A 24908-nucleotide genomic window follows, 5' to 3' on the forward strand; every position below is an offset into this window, starting at 1 on the left:
GTCACTATCATTTCTCACCTGCATTAATTTAAAAGCCTCCTAACTGTCTTCTCCTTGTTTCTTTTTTATATTGCATTATTCTCTCTTTTTTATTTTTTATTGGTTATAAATATTCATGAGATACAAAGCTGATTGTCACCCCTTGTGCCCAAGATGTGAAGGCCAAATCCATACTGGCAGCATGCCCATTACCACAAATTGCGATTGTACCCCATATACCCCACCCAATTATCCCCAGCCTCCCTCTCCATCCCGTTTTCACCCACTCCACTTTGTGTGCCTAGGTATGCTCTCTCCCTCTGTGAGTCCAACACACCACTGTGATTTTTCCTTCCTTCTTTCTCTCTTAGTTTCCACTATGAGTGAGTACATGTGGTATTTATCCCTCTGTGCTTTGCTTATTTCACTCAACATCAGTTTCTCCAAGCTTATCCATGTTGTTGCAAATGGGAGAATTTCATTCTTTTTTATGGCAGAGTAGTATTCCATGGTGTATGTATACCACAGTATCCTTATCCAATTGCCCATCAATGGACATTTAGGTTGGTTCCATATCTTGGCTATTGTAAATAGAGCTGTGATGGACATGGGAGTACAGGTATCCCTTCGACATGATGATTTCCATTCCTCTGGGTATATACCCAGAATGGGGATTGCTGGATCATATGGAAGATCTATCTGTAATTGTTTGAGAAGCCTCCATACTGTTTTCCATAGTGATTGTACTAATTTACAGTCCCACCAACAGTGCAGGAGCATTCCCTTTTCTTCACACCCTCGCCAGCGTTTGTTATTCTCCATCTTTTTTGATTATAGTCAGTCTAATTTGGGTGAAGTGATATCTCAATGTGGTTTAAATTTGCATTTCCCTGATGACTAGTGATGTTGAACATTTTTTCATGTACCTGTTGGCCACTTGTATGTCTTCCTTTGAAAAACGTCTATTCAGTTCCTTTGCTCATTTTTTAATTGGGTTATTTGCTTTTGTACTGTGTAATTGCTTGAGTTCCTTGTATATTATGGATATTAATCCCTTGTCAGATGCATAGTTAGCAAAAATTTTCTCCCCCTCTGTAGGTTGTCATATCACTCTGTTGATTGTTTCTTTTGCTGTGCAGAAGCTTTTTAGTTTGATGTAGTCTCATTTGTTTATTTTTTCTTTTGCTGCTTCAATATTTGTTGCCTACCATCTAGTTAGTTTTCAACACAGTAGCCAGGGTGATCCTTTTAAAATAAAAGAGCATGTGGGCCGACCCTGAGGCTCACTCGGGAGAGTGCGGCACTGGGAGCGCCGAGGCTGCGGGTTTGGGTCCTATATAGGGATGGCTGGTGCGCTCACTGGCTGAGCACGGTGTGGGTGACACCAAGCCAAGGGTTACAATCCCCTTACCGGTCACACACAAAAAATACATCCATTTTTTTTTTTATACTAAAGTCTAAACTTTTTTTTTTTTTTTTTGGGCAGGCTCAAATATTTTACTTTTCCATACTTGACAAGCAACATTTCCAAAATTTATAAGGTGCTAATCACATAGCCATCAGTTAAATAAACAGACCATTTAACTGAGAACTGAATTCACCCAAAGGCATATTTTTCTGATTTGTTAATAGCTATTCTATGCTATCTGGTTGATGGAGTGGTTAAGACTGCCTGGATTCCAATCTCAACTCTGTTACTCACTAGCTTGTTATCTTGAAAAATTCCATAATTTTTCTAGTGCTCATTCCCCTGTCTGTAAAATGAGCCTAATAACAGTAGCTATCCCTATGAAATTGTTAGAAATATTAAATAAGATAATGTAGTAAAATACTAAGCATGATATCTGGCACATAGTAATTACTTGGTAAGTGTTAGCAATTATTATTACTGGTGTTGATTTTAGTTTTAACATAAACAGCTTCTTTATATAATTATATGGCTCCTTTAATTTAAAAAATGTGTCTTTTCCCCAAATCACGTTAATTGAACACACTTCCATTTATCTTAGATCATACAGGCCAGAGGTTCTTCGTATCTTTGGATCACACAACCAAGGTTTTACTCCATTTAGAACTGATAAATTATTTTATAAACTGGCATGGGAATAAATTGAAAAATTCAGCATTAATGTACTGAAGACAAGTTTTTCTATTTAGCATATAATTTTGAAATATTTGTACATTTAGGATTGCTCATGATACAAAGTATCTGAACTCATGCAATTGAAATTTTACATTTAAATAAGACAATATTTCAGTTTACAGTAAGCATATGACTGAGCCAGTAACTGTAGCCAAGTTTAAAATTTTTACATCTTTAAATTCTTAACATAGAGCCATCTGAAGACTTTTAAGTGAGTTTTTGTGAGTGTGTGTGAGTGTGTGTATAGGAGAGAATCTCTACTATAAGTACAAGCTCACAAAAGAATCTAATCTTGAAGTTGTCATTTCAGTGTTCCTATTCAGCCTCATGACCTTGAGTGAGTCGTGTGCCTTCCTAGTCTACAAGATTGGGCTCTAAATGATCTCTTAGGCCTTTCCCCCTTCTTTTCAGCATGTTATATTACCATAAAACTCATAGAAGTAGAAAGTAGAATAATGGTTACCAAAGGCTAGTGTGAGAGTAGGAAAAACGGTGGACTAATGGGTGCAAAACTATGCTATCTATCCTCAGTGAATCACAGAGCAATGTACTCATGTATTGAAACAACATACTGTACCCCACAAATATGTACAAGTAGATTTTTTTTATTGTAACAATTGATTGTACATATCTGTGGGGTACAGAGTTGAAATCATTACCTGCGTGCAATATATTATACTCAAATCAGGATAATTAGTATATTGAACATTATACAATGTAATCGTTTTTTGTGGCCCTTTACCAATTCCTCCTTCCCCTCCCCCACCTCTGGTAACCTCAGTTCTGTTATCTTCTTTTGAACGTTCAAAGAATTATTGTGATCATTGTATCTCTCTTTCTTTTTAAAAAATTTTTAATTTGTTTATTTTTTAGTTCCAACTTATGAGTGAGGATATGCAGTATTTCTCTTTCTGTGTGCGGCTTACTTCACTTAACATGATCTTTAGGTTCATCCACGTGGCTACAAATGGCAGTATTTCCTTTTTTAACACAGGGTAGTATTCCATTGTGTATATATGACATATTTTCCTTATCTAGTTGTCAAATGATGAACATTTAGGTTAGTTCCAACTCTAGGATATTGTAGACAGAGCTGTGATAGACATGAGAATGCAGGTGTACCTTTGACATGATGATTTCCATTCCTTTGGTTATACACCCAGTAGTGGAATTACTGGATTGTACGGCACTTCTATCTGTAGTTGTTTGATGAATCTCCGTATCATTTTCCATAACAGCTTCACCAATTTACAGTCCCACCAACAGTACACTGTTAGAGTTTTCCCCTTTCTCCACCTCCTAACCAGCATTTGTTATTCTGTCTTTTTGATAATAGCCAGTCTAACTGGGGTGAGATGGTATCTCAATGTAGTTTTGATTTGCATTTTCCTGATGCTGAGCAATGCTGATTGAATATTTTTTCATGTGTCTATTGACTATTTGTATGTCTTCCTTTGAGAAATGCCTGTTCAGCTCCTTTGCCCATTTTAAAATCAGGTTATTTGTTTTTTTACTGTTGTTTGAGTTCCTTGTATGTTCTGGATATTAATCCTTTGTCCAATGAATAGTTTGCAAATATTTTCTGCCACTCTGTAGATTATCTCTTTTCTCTGTTAATTGTTTCTTTTGCTGTGCAGAAGTTTTCAGTTTGACATAATCCCATTTGTTTATTTTTCCTTTTGTTGTCTGTGCTTTGGGTGTCATATTCATACAGTCTTTGCCAAGTCCTACTTCCTGAAGTATTTCCCCTATGTTTTCTTTTAGGAGTTTTATAGTTTCAGATCTTATATTTAAGCCTTTAATTCATTTTAAGTTGATTTTGGTATAGGGCGAGAAGTATGGGTCTAGACATATGGATGTCCAGTTTAATAAGCATCATTTATTGAAGAGGCAGTCTTTTCCCAAATGTATGTTCTTGGTGCCCTTTTTGAAGTCAGTTGGCTGTAAGTTTGTGGGTTGGTTTCTGGTTTTCTATTCTATTCCATCAGTTGGAGCATCTGTTTTATGCCAGTACCATGCTGTTTTAGATACTATAGCTTTGTAGTATAATTTGAAGTCAGGTAGTGTTATCCCTATGGCTCTATTTTTTTTTCCTCCTCTGGATTGTTTTGACTATTTGGGGTCCTTTGTTATTCCATATGAATCTTAGGAATTTTTTTTCTATTTCTGTGAAGAATGTCATAGGTGCTTTGATGGGAATTGCATTGAATCTGTAGATCACTTTAGTTAATATGGACATTTTCACAATGTTAATTCTTCCAATCCAAGAACATGGAATGTCTTTCCATTTTTTTGTGTCCTCTTTAATGTCATCAAAAGTGATTTGTAATTCTTGTTGAAGAGATCTTCTATTTCCTTGGTTAAATTGATTCCTAGATATTTATTTATTTATTTATTTTGTAAATGGGCTTGCTTTCTTGATTTCTTTTACTGCTGGTTCATTGTTGGAATATAAAAATGCTACTGATTTTTGAGTGTTGATTTTGTATCCTGCAGCTTTACTGAAATTGTTTATCAACTCTAAGAGATTTTTTTGTAGAGTCTTTAGAATTTTCTATATATAGGATTGTGTCATCTGCAAACAGGGACAATTTGACTTCATTTTTTCCAAACTGGATGCCCTTTATTTCTTTCTCTTGCCTGATTGCTCTGACTAGTACTTCCAATACTATGTTACATAGAAATGGTGAGAGTGGGCATACTTGGCTTCTTCCTATGCTTAGGGGAAAGCTTTCAACTTTTCCCCATTCAGGATGATATTGATAGTGTGTTTGGCATATATGGCTTTTATTGTTTTGGGATACTTTCCTTGTATACCTAATCTTTTGAGAATCTCTATCATGAAGGGATGTTAAGTTTTTTCAAATGATTTTTCTGTGTCTATTGAGATAATTATATGGTTCTGTCCTTGCTTTTGTTGATGTGGTGTATCACATTTATTGGCTTGCATATGTTGAACCATCCTTGCATCCCTGGGATGAATCCCACTTGGTCATGGTGTATAATTTTTTTGATTTGTTGCTGTATTCTATTTGCTACTATTTTTTTGTTTGTTTTTTAAAGAAAATGTAATTTATTAACACTATTTTTTACATTCTAGGATGTTGTTGTAGAGAAGTTGGGAGAGAAGGGGAGAGGGGAAAAGGGAAGGAAATGGGATAGAAGAAGATGGAAGGAGGAGGGGCAGGATTGAGGCCTATGGCACCCCCGTCATTCTCATGGTGGAGACCAGGGGGGTTTCCAGTAGTGGCTTGGTTATTTCCAGGATGGGTGCAGATGTCAAGGGATGTGGAAAAAACCCTCTCTCCCCACCATCCCAGCTTGGGAACCCATGGCCCTTCTTGCTGTGGCTTGGTGGTCATCGCTGAGCTGGTTACTCATGTTGCGGGGGCATGGCTGAAGCCCAAAGCTCCCCACCACACAGCTCAGGAGAGCCCATAGCACTTCCTGTGGTGGCTCAGTGGTCAGCACTGGGCTGGCTGCAGGTGTCAGGGGTGCATGGCCAAGGCCCTCAGTCTCCCACTGCCCCTGGTGGGGAGAGCCTGGGATGCTTCTTGGGGTGGCTCAGTGGTCACCACTGGGCTGGCTGTGGGTGTTGGGGTGTGTGGCTGAGGCCCTTGGCCCAGAGCACTTCCTGCAGTAGCTGGGCGATCACTACTGGACTGGCTGTGAGTGTCAGGGGTGTGGCAAAGGCCCTCGGTCCCCCACCATCCTGGTTCAGGAAAGCCTGGGGCACTTCCTGCAGTAGCTTAGTGGTCACTGCTGGGCTGGCTGTGTGTGTCAGGGGTGTGTGGCTGAGGCCTGAGGCCCTCCACCATCCCAGCTGGGAAAACCTTGGGCACGTCCTGTGGTGGCTCAGTGGTCACTGTTGGGCTGGCTGGGCGTGTTGGGGGGTTTGGCTGAGGCCCTCATTCCCCACACTTGGGATTGGTTGAGGGTGTTGGGGGAGGCATTTCTGAGATCCCTGGCCCTCCCCCTTTTTCTGGCTTGGTAGCCCGGGGGACTTCCGGTCCTTCTAGGTGTTATAGGTGTTCTTTGGTGAAATGAGACCTTTATGAGTTAATATGAAACTTTGTCTTTGGTTGTGGGTACTTTGTTTTTTCTTTCATTTCTGTGTTGGATCATTTGCTGTTCCCACCATTTAAACTCTGCACTGGAACTAATTTGTTGTCCTTTGCTTACTTCTAAAATGGGGGAATTTCCTATGGGGACCAGCACTTGAACTCTGTGGTTTAGGTAAATTGCTTCTTTGCTACTGATTCCCTAGGGAAGGCTTTTTGTGCAGCTCAGATTTTAATGGTTGCCTTTGTAGGTACTTCCGGCTTGCAAGAGATCCAGTGCACCTGGGTTGTATAGAAAGTCTGGTCTGGGCCTGAGTCTTTTCATCAAACTGCACCCCATGCAATTCTGTATTCCTGACCAGTGTCCCCAGGGTGGTCCTTTATTGATTGGGGTACAGATCAGCTGTCCTTGATGTGCTCCAGTGTTCCTCTGGTGGGCCTGTTTCCCCCACTGCCTGTGCTGCAAACACTTCCCATGGGATGGGCCATGGTCCAGTCCCTTGCGATGACTCACCAGCCTCTGGGTGGCTCCTTTTTTTTCAGTTGTTGTGGCTCCTCCACCCTATGTGGGTCCACGGGAACCCTATTAGTGGTCTTGCTGGCCTGGGGGCCACCATGGCCCTCTTCTCCCCTGCTGCCTCCAACCAACTTCATCCAAGGGCACAGCTGTGGCTTTTGCTGGTTCCTGCTCCGAGCGCTTAGCACCCCCAGCCTGGATGCAGCCAGGACTAGAAACGGTCAGTGTTCTTTTCTTTCTGTTGTCGTGGCTTCTCCTGCCTTCATGCACTCCATAGGTCTCTCCCCCTCTTCCCCTGAGCTCTAACGGCCCCAGCTTGGCTGTCATTGCTTTTTTATAGTTGTAAATTCATTGATTTGTGGGAGAGAATGATGCTGGGGATGATCTATTCCACCATCTTGACTGGAAGCCCCCTATTTGCTAATATTTTATTGAGGATTTTTGTGTCTATGTTCATCAAAGATATTGGTCTGTAGTTTTCTATTTTGTTTTATCTTTGTTTGGTTTTGGTATCAAGGTGAGGCTGGTCTCATAGAATGAGTTTGGGAGAGTGGCCCCTGTTTCAATTTTTTGGAATAGTTTGAAGAAAATTGGTATTAACTCCTCTTCAAAGGTTTGGTAGAATCCAACATGAAAGCCTTCTTGTCCTGAGCTTTTCTTTGTTGGGAGACTACTGGATTACTGCTTCAATCTTATTGCTTGTTATCGGTCTATTTATATTTTGTATTTCTCCTTGGTTCAGTCTTGGAAGTTTGTACGTGTCCAGAAATTTACCCATTTCCTCCAGGTTTTCAAATTTTTTGGCATATAGTTGTTTATAATAGTCTCTAATGATTCTTTGTATTTCTGTGGTATCAGTTTTAATGTCTCCTTTTTCATTTTTAAGTTTTGTTTTTTGTGTCTTCTTTTTTTAGTTAGTCTAGGTAATGGTTTGTCTATTTTGTTTATCTTCTCAACAAACCACCTTTTTGTTTCACTGATGTTTTGTATCATTTTGGGGGGCTCTATTTCATTTAGTTCTGCTCTGATCTTAATTATTTCCCTCTGTCTATTACTTTTGGTCTTGGATTGTTCTTATTTTTCTAGTTCTTTGAGGTGTAAAGTCTGAACTTTTTAACATGACCCACAAGGTGTGACATGATTTGGCCCCGATTCCTCCTTGATGTCATTTTCCTCTGCTCAAGCAGCTCCAGCCTCCCTGACCTCCTTCTGTTCCAGGAACACACCAAGCCTCGTCCTCTGACAGAGGCTTTCATTAGCAGATCCCTCTGTCCTGAATGCTCTTGCCCACCCATGTATTCTCTGAGCTCACTCACTCACACTTCCAGTCTCAGATATCACTTTTAGGGATACCTTCCCAGACCAGCCCATTTAAAATGGCACCCACATACAAGTCATTTTTTTATCCCCATTACTCTAGAGCACTTGTTAATACCTGACTTCTTATAAAGCTATTGTTATTATTATTTGTTTATGCTTCATGTTTTGTTTCCTCCTAAATCACCTACACCTGGCAAAAATAGAGGTGCTCAAGAAATAGTAAAGTGAATGAATTAGTGAAAGTGATTAGAACAATCATGGGACCTGTCAGAGAAATCACCCAAGAGAAAAGGAAAAAATATGTCCTATGGAGCTGGGCTGAAACAGCACTAAGGGGGGAGTGAAGAAAAATAAGGTGGTTTTCTGCTACATACTTTGGACTCTAGCTCTTTCAACTTAATGGACATTTAGTTGTATATTTACTTTGCGTTTTTATGGTGGTAAAATATACATAACATAAAGTTTACATTTTAACTATTTCAAGTGTTCAATTCAGTGGCATTAAGTACACTCACAATTAACCATGACCACTATCCATTTCCAGAGCTTTTTCATCATCCCAAACAGAAATTCTGTACTCATTACACAGTAACTCCCTATTTTCCCCTCTCCCCAGACTCTGGTAACCTTTATTTTATTTTTTCTTTCTTTGAATTTGCCTGTGATGGGTACCTCATCCTGTAGTATCCTATAGTATTTGTCCTTTTGTGTTTGGTTTACTTTAGTTAGTATTTCTGAGGTTCATCCATATTGTAGCATGTATCAGAATTTTATTTCTTTTTATGGCTGAATAATATTTCACTGTATGTATATACACATTTTGTTTACCAATTCATCTGTTGATAGACACTTAGGTCTGCCTTTTGGCTATTGTGAGTAATGCTGCTATGAACATTGGTATACAAGGAACTGTATGAATCCCTGCTTTCAATTCTTTGGAGTATACATCTAGGAGTGGAATTGCTGGATCATACAGTAATTTTTTTTCTTTTTGTTTTTCTTTTATTGTGGTAAGAACACTTAATATGAGACCTATCCTCTTGACAATTTTTTTAAGTGCACAATAGAGTATTGCTAACTGTAGGCCCAATGTTGTATAGCGGATCTCCAGAATGTATTCATCTTGCATAACTGGAACTTTATGCCTGTTGTATACCACTCCCATTTCCCCCTCCCTCCAGCCCCTGGCAACCACCATTCTACTCTCTACTTGTATGAGTTTGACTATTTTAGATACCTCATGTAAGTGAAATCATGCAGTATTTGTCCTTCTGTGACTGGCTTATTTCACTTAGCATAAGGTCCTCAAGATTCATCCATGTTGTCACACATGTCAGGATTTCCTTGTGTTTTCTTACTTTTTTAATGCCAAATAATATCGCATTTTTTAGTCATCAGTGGATAACATCTGTATGTTAAATAGCTTTTTAAAATTAGAACATTGCACATTGCTATTTATTTGATAAAGATTCATTTATTCACCTTCAGTCTTAAGTAGAAGAGAGTGAAATTGCTTTTGTTTGTACTAATTTTTGTTTCTCTATCTGTGCTCCCCCAACACTTCATGTTTTTCACTATTATTGCTATTTCTTCAATTTTATTGTAATTATTTGTTGACTTGTTGTCTCCTTTAGACTGTAGAGTCTGCAAAGGCAGTCTTGTTAGAAGTAGGGAGAAGAATTATGGTTACTAGAGGCAGGGAAAGGGAAGAGCGTGGGAGGATAGGGAGAGGTTGGTTAATGGACACAGAATATAGCTAGATAAGAAAAATAAGTTCTAGTGGTTTAAAGTAGTGCTAGGCATCTATAATTAAAAATAATTTATGTTCTCAAATGGGTAGAAGAGAGGATCTCAAATGTTCTCATCACAAAGAAATAATAAATTTTTGTGGTAATGAATATGCTGACTACCCTGATTTGACCATCATTCATTGTACACATATATTGAAATATAACTTTTTTTTTTCATTTTAAATAACCTCAGCACCTAACTCAGTGCTTGACATATAGTAGGTACTAAAAAATACTTGTCAAATTAATTTTTAATCAGTATTTGACCCAGTAATCCCTAAACCCTTTTAACATAATAGTGTACAGTACAGGATTTGCAGGACATGTGAGTCAGGGATTTATACCAAAGCAAGTTATTCTTCCAACATGAAGATTACGATTATATAATTTTTATGCAATAACTCTTGGAATATTGTTTTCAGAAGTCCTCTTTGAGAAAACTACTAGAGTTCTCCAGTGAATCAAGGATATTTTAGCAAAAGAACTGGTATTAAAAATTGAATATATTTAATTGCAAATCTAAGCAAAAAAAAGTGATGATAAAGGATTTAAAAAATAAAATGTAAATTTCAAATGCTCTATGACATAGAAATAACACAAAAACCAATAAAAATTGGGAGAAAGAGGAGCAAATACTGGAAATATAGTAAGCTTACTAATTATCTGTTTGTGAGCATGTGTTCAAAGAATATCACTTAAGTTGACTAATCAAGTAATGAAAGTTTAGCACATTTAAAAGAACAAAGGTAATCATTTAATAAAAAAGGTAATTATATGACAAAAGAGCAGAAGAGATTGGAAGGAAAGAGGATTGGAGTTAATTTTATTGTTTTTGTTTTTTATAAGAGATAACAAACAAATTCTATCTAAAGGACAAAGGTCTAAGGGTATTGTATAAAAGTATAAGTATAAAGTTAACCACTAGAAAAAAATACAAAACTTCCAAAATTTCAGAGGAATAACAAAAAGAGGCAAAGAAATAGATTATAGAGACACACATACATATGTATATATGTACATACATATGTAACTTCACATACACATATACATTCACATATAAAAATTAATATGCATATATGTTATATTTTGCATGCTGTTATATAAGATAAAATCTTTTAAAAAATTTTATTAAAAACATTTTAACATTTACTTGTACATATTTGTGGGGTACAGTGTGTTGTTTCCATAAATGCATATACTGCACAATGATTCACTTGGGTAGATAGCATAGTTTTATTAGTCCACCACTTTTCCTCCTCCCTCCCCCACCCCCCAGCCTCAGATAACCATTATTCTACTCTCTACTTCTATGAAAACAACTTTTTTTTTTAGATGCCACATGATTGAAATCACATGGTATTTTTCTTTTTGTGCCTGACTTACTTCTCTTAACATGATGGTTTCCAGTCCCATCCATGTTGCTGCAAATTATAAAATCTTAAAGACTGTCATATATCTTTTAAAAATATAAATGGGCTTAACTATTAAAAGTAAAAGATCTTTAGCATGGGTTGAAAAGAAAAATCAACTCTTTGCTGTAGAAAAGTGATATAACCAAAACAAATGGATTCAGAATGATTACATAGAAATAGAAAATAGTGGTTTACAGATGTCAGGCAAATGCAAACTAAACAAAATTATGGGTAGTGATAGTAATTTCAGGCAATGTAGAACCTAGGCCAAAAGCATTTCTACCTTTATGTAATAAAAAGGGCAAATAAAAATATGTATTCATATTTGCTTATTTTTACATAAAGTAAGACTGTGAATTTATAACAGAAATGAATAAAAGAGGTTACCTGTGGGGGAGGGTGTTTGTGACATAAAAAACTCTTGCCTGGGTTAAGAGATGCCCAGATAGTGGTAAAACATCATCTCTGGGTATGTCTATGAGGGTGTTCTGGAAGACATTAGCATTTGATTCGGTAGACTGGAGTAAAGACTGCTTTTGCCAGTGCAGATGGTTATCATCCAATCTGTCGAGGGCCCCGACAGAACAAAATGGCAGAGCAAGGGCTAATTTACTCTCCCTGTTTGAGCTGGGACATCCATGTTCTCCTGCACTTTGGACATCAGTTCCCCTGGTTCTCAGGCATTCAGACTCCAACTGAATTACGACACTGGCTTTCTTGGTTCTCTAATCAAAGATGGCAGATCTTGGCTTTTCTCAGCCTCCATAATTATGTGAGCCAATTTCTATAAAAAATCTCTCACATATATACACATATATAGTCTACTGGTTTTGTTTCACTGGAACACCCTAATATAGTGGTGGGGAAGGAACAGAGTAAATGCTTCCTGAGATGAGAGAAAAATTTCTTAGAAATATATCATTTTATGTAGATTTTTTAAAATATTTGAAATGTATTATCAAGTACAAAAAAACAAAATGTCCACAAAACAGTAGTAATTGGCTCAGAAATCTCTTATTAAAATGGCTCAAATATCAATCCGCTATGTTAAAGTCATGCGAATTCAGAACATATTCATTCCCAAAGTATATATTTTCAGTTGTCCTTATTCTGTTAACATGTTTGGGCAGCAACCTGGCCAAGACAGATAGAATAATTAAGCATATGATAATGCACTCTATTAACACTAGTCTTTATTTTTATTTATTTATTTTCCTTCAACCATGTTATTTATTCAAAACTTGAAAACATTTACCATATTAGGGTCTTCCACAATATGTTTACATCATTTTGATAAACATTCTTATAATTTTTTTAAATGAGAAAATTTCTTCAGCCATGTCAACTTTAATGCTATATTTAATGTGCACAAACCTCAGTGCTCTCTTGCTCATCCTGTAATACAGCAAACAATTTCTTAAATGCTTGTCTGTGCACCCATCACTGTTTTCACACTTCAGCTTCGTAACATTGGTTAAAATTATACAAATGGTTGACACTAATATTCTCCGTGCAAAGTGAAAACTGACATTAAATCACCTTCCCAAGGTCACAAAGCTGGTAAATCGAACTGAGGCACTCTGAATATTGTCAAAACCATCTCCATGATGCCCGAACTTATTTTTTTTTCAATTTTATTTATATTTATTTTTGTGGGGTACAGTGTGTTGTTTCAATACATGCATACCCTGCACAACGATTCAGTTAGAGTAGATGGCATAGTTTTGTCCCCATTAGTTCACTCCTCGTCTTCTCCCCTACCCTCAACCCTCCCAGGCTCTGGTAACCATTATTCTACTCTCTCCCTTTTTGAGGGTTTTTTTGTTTTTTTTTAAAAAAAACACGCAAAGATTAAATCCTTATTGCAAAAAGAACTCAAAAATGAATTAGAAAAACCTAAACAGAGATTTGGTGAAGGACATGAGCAGGTAAGTCACACACCCCAAAGAAACATGCTTGGTTAGTAAGTACATTCTAGAATCCGGTTGCAGGAGGGGGCAGGGCTGGCCCGACCCTTGTCTCAGGACCTCAGGCTTCTGCTGGTTCCATAGCTTGCCTGAATGTGAGGTGGGGGTGGAATTCCAGAATTTTTAAATTCTATACAAACAAGTTAAATTGTTACATTTACATGTGCTTATATGTAGAACTTGAGACGTATTAAAACTTTAGTTAGACCCCAGCCAACATATATTCTAGTTCAATAATATTTAACAACATGAAATAATTATATTGATATTTGAACATGAGAATGTAGAAGTAACATATTTTAATACCGGCTCTGTGTGCTTAATCCTTTATTTTATTTTATTTTATTTTTTATGTTAAGTGAAATAAGCTAGGCACAGAAAGAGAAATATCACGTCTTCACTCACTAGTGGGAGCTAAAAAAAAAAACAAAACTAAACAAATAAATAAAAAAAAGAAAGAAGAATACAACAATCAGAGTAATACGTTGAACTTTCAAAAGAAGAGAACAGAGCTGAGGTTACCAGAGGTGGGAGAAGGGGAGGGGAAGGGATAAAGGAGGAAGTGGTAAAGGGCCACGAAAATTGATTACATTGTATAATACTGAATATATTAATTATCCTGATTTAAATATCACATATTTCACACAGCTATTGATATTAATGCTGTACCCCAAAGATATGTACAATCAATTACGTTCTGACAAAAAATAAATGGTTAAAAAAACCAACACTAGTCTTAAATTTTGCAAGGTACTTTCATGTATTATCTCATGTATTTATTTCCCTTTTTAAATAAAGGAGAATAAGCAAACAAAGTAAATGTTCTTTCTTTTCAATAAGGAATCCGAGTCTTGGAAAAGTAAAGGCACTTCCTAATGTGGAAGAGGCAGAGGAAATGGGAAAATCAAATTTCTTTCAGTTTCTGATTCAGTGCTTTTCCCCATATTTGGCAGTTTATGTGAAAGTATGGACCTTAGTCAACTCATTCTTATCGTCATAAATTTTACAATCAATTTTTCTTTTGCGAAAGAGGACTGCAGTGTAGTTACATGAGGTTTAGAGATAGGGTGAATAACATCCCTGAGTGCTGTGAGCAGACAACAGTGAGACAGTAATAGTTTTCACATAGAAAGGGCTAGATTTGGACCAACAACGTGCATATGAGTAGATCTATAATATGTTCACTATCCTTAAGAACCATCCCACACTTAATAATAAAGTCTGAGTATTTACCTTGCTGATTTTCTTCAATTGTGAGGAACTTGGAGAAAAACTTTCAAATGAACCATGACTGATGCCTTTCTCTTTCTCACTTCCCTAGGGAGTATATGTTGGAGGATCATTTCAAGGACAGAAAATCATAGAATCTTATAATGCAGATTCTTATATTCAAGCCTTGCTCCTTTTTTTGCATATATTAAATGATCACCATTACTTTTATATTTTCAATGTGTGTTAAAATCATCTGACCTATTTTCCATTTTCAGTTATTCATGCTAAAATAATATATCTTTTATTTAGATTTTAATATTTTAACACATCAAATGTCTCTCGTTTTCCTCTCCTTAGGTACATTTTCAGTCATTCTCATTCCTTGGTGGAGAAATAAAAAGTCATTCAAGTTTATTTTTCAGCTATTATTGAATTAATACTATTCATCTCTAATTAGTATTAGATACAATTATCGGAATTCAATAAGAACAAAAACTACCAAGAACTCAACAAAAACATTATGTTCTCAAGAACTTGGACACAAACATTACATTGATTTTCAGGGTATATGAATGAACAAAATAAAGGCTCTACCCCTGTGAAGTTTTCAATATTTTATAAGAAGAAAAAGCAGACAGTTTCCGAATAAACATGCATATGTCATTGCAATAGTGGCAAGTGATAAGAAAAAAATCTTATAGGATAAAATTAATAGCTGAACTGGAATTGGAGCTGCATCCTGGTTGGTGGATAACCAACCATAAGCCCAATCATGAAGCACAGGAGACAAAGACCCAGGTAGAGCTTCAGCTTTTAGTGACCTCACATGGAAAGAGCTCTGCATAATTAAGAAATCAAAACAAAAATGGACATTTCTATGATTGAAATTTAGTGAGTGGAAAGAAATGCCTCTCTTCTAAAATTATGTAGCATTTTTACTTGCAATCTGAAAAGTATTCCTGTTAATAAATTATCAGGATCTTATTGAGTTAGATTTTATTCTAGAGCAATAGGGTACCACTAAGTGATTCTAAGAAGGGTGGTGGCATGATTGAATTTGTGTTTCTAAAACACCCATTCTGACTGCTCTGTGAACAATAGTGACTGTGAGGCTGTTTGAACACCAGGTAAGTGGCTATTGTATTATTAGTACAGATGAGAGGCAGAGCTTTGACTAGAGTGGTATATTGGATGAGTGTTTTGCTCCAGTAATTTTATGTAACAACCACCTCAAAAATCACAAGCACTTATTTTCATCACTCACGTAGTCTGCAGGTAGATAAAGGGATCGAGGGTTTGTCTTGACCATGAGGGTGTAGGTCTTTTCCATGTATCTCCTCTTTCTCATGAGAATATAGTCTTCCTCATATATGTTCTTTTCAAGTTGGTCAGAAGTGCAAAAGTCTAAGCCAAATTATGCAAGTACATTAAAGCCCCAGTCAGATGGAGCATATGTTATATCTATCTACATTACAGTAGCTAAAGCTAATCACATGACCAAGCACAGCATTGGGCAGGGAAATATAGTTTGGCAACTCTAGTATTATATGACAAAATAATGCAGTAAGAGTATATAATTCTGTACCAGAGTACAGTCTATATGAAAATATAACTTAACATTGATTATTACAATAGGTTAGATGTATGATATATTTTGGAGGTAGTATCAAATTAGATATGAGGATGAGAGAGAGAGCTATAAATGATGACTCCATATTTTTGGCATAATTAACTGGGTAGATGCAAGTGTCATTTACTAATAGAAGGAGATTGGAGTAAAAGAAAGTTAGGGAAGAGAAAAAGAGCAGTACTACCATAAATATATACAAATATATAAAAATATAGATACAAATATATGAGTTTTTGGAATATAAGTGATATCTAAAACTGGAGATGTGGATGAGATCACCTAGTAAGTGAGTCTGTGGTGAGAAGAGAGCCAAGGCCTGAATGGTGAGAAACTCAAGCACTTGGGGACAGTAAAGAAGTGTCCAGGAAAGGAAATGGAGAAGGGGAAGCCAGTGCAGTAGAAGAAAGGGAGAGAGTGTTACAAAGGAGCCAAGGAAAAAGAGGGTTTCAAATGGAGGTAATAGTTAATAGTATTTAATTTACTAAAATGTCTGATAAGGACTGAAGAATGTATGTTGAATTTAGTAACATGAAAGCCATTGCTGACTTCAGCATAAGTAGTTTGTTATCACTGCTGGAGAGATAAAGGCAGGATGGGTGCAGGTTGAAGAGTGCAGTTTTCCTGCATCCCACGTTGTTCATCAGCTCAGGGCAGGTGGGAAGAAGGAAGGTAGTGGGAGGGTCATCCACGGTTGGCATTTGACCCAGATCAGTGAAGTAGAAGAAAATGGCAAGAGAATTGAAGGCATTTTCAAGGCCAATTTTATAGAGATGGACTATGTAATTCAAGCTAAATGAGGAAAGTGAAAAGAAAAAAAGGATGATAGTAGTAGTGGTGGTAGTGAGAAAGTGCTAGAGTTGCTGCTGTTGAATTGGAAGCAGAACAGTGGAAATGACGATACTAGAGTGAGTGAGTCTGAAGGATAAGAAGTGATAATCAGAATACAGATTTTATGTGATCTGTCATTGCAGAGGTGGTTCAGTTTCTGGTAATGACAGTATGTAGCTGAGATACAGCAAAACCAAAATTTTTTTTTAAAAGACATGGGTCAAGGATCTGATAGGCCATCCGGACCCCTTTGGATGTTGAAGTCATGGAGAATAAAGACATGGGTTGAATGAAAAAGGAAGAGTGTAAGACAGGATTTTAATTTCTCAGTAAATGGAGGGGAATTAACATAAATTTGATAAATTAGAACATCAAAGAGGAAGATTATGGTGGACTTATAGGAAAACGGTCTGAAACTCAAACTCAAATAAGCGTGTTGACCTCCCTTTTTCTTTCCTCCCTCCCTCCCTTCTCGCTCTCTGTCTCTTTCTCTCCCCCTCTCCCTCTCTTTCTTCCTTTCTTTCTTGTTTTACATGAATAAGAAAAATTAAGCAGTAATAGGGAAAATGAAGAAAATGGATCTCACGTCTGTCCCTTGATATATGTTACATTTGGGAGAATAAATGCCTAATAAAGAGACCTCAGAGGAGGACATCTGCTCAGGAATCAGGCAGTGAAGCCAAAGTAGGGGGGCTCAAAATAGTCAAGGGAAGGATTTGGGAGGACTGATTTGGGTGAAGTGGAAGGATGTATGTATGCAGCAATGTGGAAATGAAGTTTTGATAAACAAATGACCAGAAACTTAAAGATCCAGTTTTGATAAACAGAGATGTAAGCATTTTTTGTTTATGTTCCCAACTTTTAAAATACATATTATAAAAATATCATAACATTTCATGGTACTCGCAAAAAAAATCATCATTTTCATTTTATTAATACTTATACCTTTTATTTTATTCATATGCATATTTCTTCCCTTATTTGATTATTATAAGTCAAATGATACAGAAATTTATAAGGAAAAAGTTAATATTCTTTCCTTGTCTCTCTCTAATCTGAACCCTTTATGGTAACTAATTCTAACTGTCTGAGAATCATTCTATACATATCTTTATGCATGTGTATACTTATCTACATGGTTAAGTTGTTGCTGCTTTTCCTCATATAAACTTGCTTTATTCACTGGATGATACATCTTGATACATATCTCCAATCAATAATGTTGATCTGTCTTGTTGTTTGTGATGGCTGGATAATGCTACATTATTTGCACAAAAATAATTTAATCATTCCCTCAATGATGAACATATGTGTGTCTCAAGTATTTTTTATTTGTTATTGCTTTTATTTTTTGTTTTGCTGGCCACTACAAATAATGTTTGCATAAATGCTTTGTACATAGGTCCTTATATACTGGAGCTTAATATATGTCTGCATAATATACTTCTAAAACTAAAATTAATACTCCGAAGGGGGCAAATAATTTTTTTAAAATTTTAATACACATTTCTAGATTACTTAATCTAAAAGTTTGAAGCTATTCACATTTCCATCAAAAATATATGAGTACCCATTATTCTGTATCATTTCCAGCACTGATTGTGATTGCACTGATTGTGATGTATATAACTAATTTTTTGATGACTGCATTGTTTATTTATTCTACAAATATTTCCTGTGTTCTTAGTGTACTAAGCATCAAGGATACATTGACAAGCAATATAAAAATAAGGTTAGCTTTCCTCAACTCTAGTAGGCCACAATAATGCTAGTTTATCAATAATTAATGTGTATTTATTATTGCAAATGGTGTAAGAGGATATATACATGATGCTAAGGAATGTCATCTGCTAAAGTTTTCCAGAGGAAATAACACCCAAGCGGAAACCTAATAGATGAGAAGGAAACAGCCAGAAGAAGGACAGATGGGCAAATCAAGTGCAAGGCCCAGAGAAACTAGAGAAACTGACTAGCACATGGCATAAGTATGGAAGAGTCCTATAGTGAAGAACATTTTTCCTTTAAAACCAAGTTAGGAACGATAAGAAATACGAACTTGTAGCAATCAAAAACACTGGAAAGATTTTTCAGGAGAGTGACATGTCAAGACTTGTATGTCAGAAGGATATTTTGGTATGTGCTGTGCAAAAGTGATTGGCTAAGAGCAAGGCGATTGAAGCAATGCAAGTGAGGGGTGCTGGATCCTTGGGCTGAAGTATAGGAGAGAAAATGGAGAGAAGTAAGCAGAGCTGGTAAAGTAGAAAGGACTTTGTGTTTAATTATGAGCCAAATGAAGTAGAGAGGAGGGATCTGAAGATAGTTCCCAGGTTTCTCATGTAAACAAACAATTGAGTAGATGAGTGGTTCTGTTAACTAAACAAGAATATACTCTGGCACATAACCAGGAACCAAGTTTCCAGGGATGAATGGGTTTAATTTCAAACATGTTGAATTTGTGTGGCTGCCAAATGCCCTGGTAGAGCTGTCTAATTGACAGTTTAGTAGATGTCTCTGGAGCTCAGGAATGAGCCCTGAGCTGGAGATAAAAGTTTTTCTTTTCTTTGACTCATTTCTTGAGGATAAATTTCCAAAAGAGCTCAAATAGTCATGAAAATTTTTATGCTTCTCAATTTTCATTACAATATTTTTTATAAAACTATATTCTAATTTGCATCCCGACTAGTAGTATGTGAGTATAACACTTTGATCTCATAATTGCTATCATTGAATAATGTCATTAATGTATTTTCTCTCTGAATAGTTAAATGAACACAAATTTGTCTTAATCGCCACTTCTTCAGTTTATATGGCAAAGAAGCTATGTTTAATAAATTTTATTTCCTCTGGGTGAATTGGCCATTCCTGTTTTTTGTCTAGTTACCACTTGTGCTGCCACCTGTGCATATGAGCTCATTCACTAAATAATAATTTGTTGTGTACCTATTATTATGCATTAGGCAATTACATAACAGTTTGGAGTTCAGGATAAAAAATGTTTGAGACATTCTCTGCCTTCTGATCTAGATAAACAGTAAGTAGGAGATTAAAATAACATGTTCTTAGTGCCATGAGAGAGATATGTCCAGGTAGACATGGAAGTATCTTGAGGGACACCTACATGATCCAGACCGGGCACTGAGTGGAACAGAGAAGAAAATGGCACCTTAGTTGAAAAGTAGGGGCAGTTAAATCAGAAAATGTTGGGTTATGGGGAAGGTTGGAAGTATGCTGAGAGTGGAGGGGTCAGGTAGAAGAAACAGCTTGTAAACAGGCAGAAGGAAGAATATAGAGATTCAGGTACAAAAATAATTTCTGTAACACTAAGGCATTGAGTGTAAAAAAAAAAAAGAAAGGAAAAAATTATACTAGGAAGATGAGCAGAGGTCAGATTATATCACCAGCTATGTGGTAAATCTGCATTTTCTCAATATTTTATTTGATATGTCTATTTCATAAATACTATTCTCTTATACACACTTATAAGAGAAATTCCTTATTTCCATAGAATGGAATTTGGGACAAGGTATTACATTTTCTGCTCATTTTGATCCATTTGAATAGAGACATCAATGAAATAAAGATTTTATTGCTCATAGTATAGATACAAACAAAAATATTGGAGCTGGCCTACATTCAATTCCATTTATGTCTTAAACTTTCTTCTTTTGTGTTTCAGGGCCATCTCCCTAATGTGAGTATTCACTGATTTTTTTTAATGTTTTCAGGTTGATTCTCTACATAATTTATTGTTTCACAGATTTTGATGGGCTAATACAAATTTTAAAATTATATGAGATATTAAAGACTGTTCATAAAATAATAACTTATAGAAATAAAAAATATGAAATTTAAAATAAACAGCAAATGAACCAATAGCTTCTGAATCTCATACTTCAGATATTCCTTTATTTTTCTCTTGGAAGCAATGATCAATAACTTTCAGATTATGATTACTCATTAGGTAGTTTGTGAGATGCCAAATAAGCTGTCAGTGAATGAAGACAACAAAACAAAACAAAACAAAAAAACCCAAAATTCATCCTCTGGTTGGCACAGGATGATTAGTTTTTGTTTCCTATTTAATTAGCTCATTTGCTTAAATTATGCTTAATTTTATTCACACTCAAATAATAGCAAAGTCATCAATTTTAACTGGAATATACACTTTCCAAAATTAAATAGAGCAAATAACAACAACCACAACAAAACATAACATTAATAGAAAACTATGATTTATGATCTTTGATGACCGTGTATTATCTCTTAAATTGTAACACAAAGCCAGGTGTCTTAAATAGAAAAGTATATTTCTGCATACTGCAAATGCATTTTTTGTGGGAATATATTTGGCAATATTTGTTTACTTAATAATCTGTATAATCATATGTATTGAAATAGAAGTCAATTTGCCATGAAATTTCTATCGGTTTATTTGTTATGCAATCTTTATGAACTTAAGTATTTGCAGAAACTAATTTTCACCTCAATCACCTTGACTGGTGGATATCCAATTCAATTTCACTCAAACTCTTAGTTTGAAGCATAAAAATAAAAAAGAATTACTTTCATTGTAAAACAGATGCTAAAAATTTACAAAATATAAGTACATAGGCAAACCCCCCCCCAATGTTGCCTAAATACATAAATACGAATATCAGAAGGTAGTGTAAAAACCGTCTATACTTATGCTTTAAAATAACCTATGATACCACATCGGATGTGGAAAGACAGGACTTTGAAACCAATGGCATATACTGCTGCAATAGTATGCATACAGGCAAGTTATATCCTTAAGATAATTTAAATCTACTGTAGCTTTTAAGAGTAATGAATCACTAGACCTCTCACTAGAACTGTTACTTTGATGAGTACTAAAATTTATGAATACTAGAATTCAATTCATGAATATGTTTTCTAAGTGTCCCTTGCACAAGTATTTCTGAGTTCCTTCTATATGTTAAATAGTCTCATAGAGGCTGAAGATTAAGAAGTAAATATGACTGACAAAAATCCTGCTGTGAAGAAGACTATGTTCTATTAAGGAAACAAGACAGTAAGCATATAAAGAAAAGAACAAATAAATATGCTTATTTCAAATTGAGATAAGCAACTTTTAGTGAATAAAGTAGTGTGATAGGACAGAAAAAATTTTAGGTAGAACGACTTCTCTAAGAAGTTAACATTTATAATGAGTCTTGAAGATAAGCAAGAGCCAACAATGCCTATTTCATATCACAGTGTAAAGGTCAAGATGACAGATGAATCAACAACAAAAGGGGCACTAAAAATCATATGGATACATGAAATTAAACAACATGCTCCTAAACAACAAATAGGCCAAAGTAGACATCCAAAAAAATGAAAATATTACTGGAGACAAATGAATATGAAAACACAGAACTTGTGAGGTACAGCAAAGGCAATTCTAAGAGGGAAGTTCAGAGCAATAAATAACTACATCAAAAAAAGAAGAAGGACTTCAAATAAGCAACCTAACATTACACCTCAAGGAACTAGAAAAACAAGAACAAGCCAAATCCAAAATCAGTATAATGAGAGAAATATAAAAGATAAGAGCAGAAATATACAAATTGGAAATATACAAAATGATACAAAAGGTCAATGAAACAAAGAGTTGGTTTTTTGAAAAGATAAACAAAATCAACAAACCTTTAGTTAGACTAACAAAGAAAAAGAGAGAAGTTTCAAATAAATAAAATTAGAAACGAAATAGGAGACATTACAACTGATACCACAGAAATACAAAGATCATAAGACACTATTATGAACAACTATATGGAACAAGTTGGAAAACCTAGAAGAAATGTGTAAATTCATGGACTCATATAACTTACCAAGGTTGAATTATGAAGAAATAGAAAACCTAAACAGACCAATAACAAGTAATGAGATTGAAGCATTAATAAAGTCTCCAAACAAAGAAAATCCCAGAACTAGATGGCTTTATTGCCAAATTCTGCCAAACATTTAAAGAAGAACTAATACCAATTCTTTTCAAACTCTTCCAGAAATTGAAGAGGAAGGAATATATCCAAACTCATTCTATGAGGCCAATGTTAACCTTATACCAAAACTGAAAAAAGATGCAACAAAAAAGGAAAACTTCAGAACAATATCCCTAATGAACATAGATGAAAATATCCTCAACAAAATTCTAGCAAACAGAATCCAGCAACATATTTAAAAGATCATTCACCATGATCAAGTGGGATTCACCCCAGGCATGTAAATATGGTTCGATATATGCAAATCAGTAAACATGATATATCATATCAACAGAATGAAGGAAAAAGAAACCATATGATCATTTCAATAGATGCAGAAAAAACATTTGATGATAAAATCCAACACCCTTTTATGATATAAAACACTCAACAAACTAGGTATAAAAGGAACATATCTCAACACGATAAAGACCGTATATGACAAATCCACATCTAATATCATACTGTATGGACAAAAATTGGAGTCTTTCCCTCTAACATCTGGAACAAATCAAGGATGCCCACTTGCCCTACTCTTAATCAGCATAGTACTAGAAATTTTAGCCAGTGCAATCAGGCAAGAGAAAGCAATAAAGGGCATCCAAAACAGAAAAAGGAAGCCAAACTATCCCTATCTGCAGATAACACGGTCATATACATAGAAAACTCTAAAGACTCTGCCAAAACTACTAGAACTAATAAGTAAATTCAGTAAAGTGGCAGAATACAAAGTCAACATGCAAAAATCAATAGCCTTCCTGTACACCAATAACAAAATATCTGAAGAAATCAAGAAAATAGTCTCATTTGCAATAGCTATCAAAAAAACAAAATACCCAGAAATAAATGTAATGAAGATGATGAATGACCTCTACAATGAAAACTATAAAACACTGGTGAAAAAAGTTGAAGAAGACACAATTAAATGGAAAGATATTCTATGTTCATGGGTTGGAAGAATTAACATCATCAAAATGTCCATTTTCCTCAAAGCAATCTACATGTTCAATGAAATCCCTATCAAAATACAATTACATTCTTCACAGAAATAGAGAAAACAATCTTAAAATTTGTTTGGAGCCACAAAAGACCACATACAGCTAAAGCAATCTTGAATAAAAAGAGCAATGTCGGAGGCATCACACTATCTGACTTCAAAACATACTATAAAGTTATAGTAACCAAAACATCATGGTACTGGCATAAAAATAAACAAATAGACCAATGCAACAGAACAGAGAGCCCAGAAACAAACCAATGCACTTACAGCCAACTAATTTTCAACAAAAGTGCTAAGAATATACAGGGGAAAGGAGAGCCTCTTCAATAAATGGTGCTGGGAAAACTGGATTTCCACATGCAAAAGATTGAAACTAGCCCCCTATTCTCACCATACACAAAAATTAACCGAAAATGTTTCAGAGATCTCATTTAAGACCTGAAAATATGAAACTACTAGAAGAAAACATAGGGGAAACACTACAGTCAATGGGAGTGGGCAGCACTTTTTTGAATGAGACCACAAAGGCACAGGAAACTAAAGCAAAGATACACAAATAGGACTACATTAAACTATAAAAGCTTCTGGGCCGAGCCCGTGGCGCACTTGGTAGAGTGCTGCGCTGGGAGCGCGGCGACGCTCCCGCCGCGGTTCGGATCCTATATAGGACTGACCAGTGCACTCATTGGCTGAGTGCTGGTCACGAAAAAACGACAAAAAAAAAAAAAAAAAAAAAAAAAAAAAGCTTCTGCACAGCAAGGGACACTCTCAACAAAGTGAAGAGACAACCTATAGGATGGGAGAAAGTGTTTGCAAACTACACATCAGATAGGGGGCTAATATCCAGAATATATAAGCAACTCAATAACAACAAAAAATAAACACCACAATTAAAAAACAGGCAAAGAACCTGAATAGACATTTCTCAAAAGAAGACTTACAAATGGCTAACAAGTACATGGAAAAATGCTCTACATCACTAATCATCAGGGAAATGCCAATTAAATCCACAATGAGATATTTCACCCCAGTTAAAAGGGCTAT

Source organism: Cynocephalus volans, chromosome 1, assembly GCF_027409185.1.
Source record: "Cynocephalus volans isolate mCynVol1 chromosome 1, mCynVol1.pri, whole genome shotgun sequence".
Classification (NCBI taxonomy): Eukaryota; Metazoa; Chordata; class Mammalia; order Dermoptera; family Cynocephalidae; genus Cynocephalus; species Cynocephalus volans.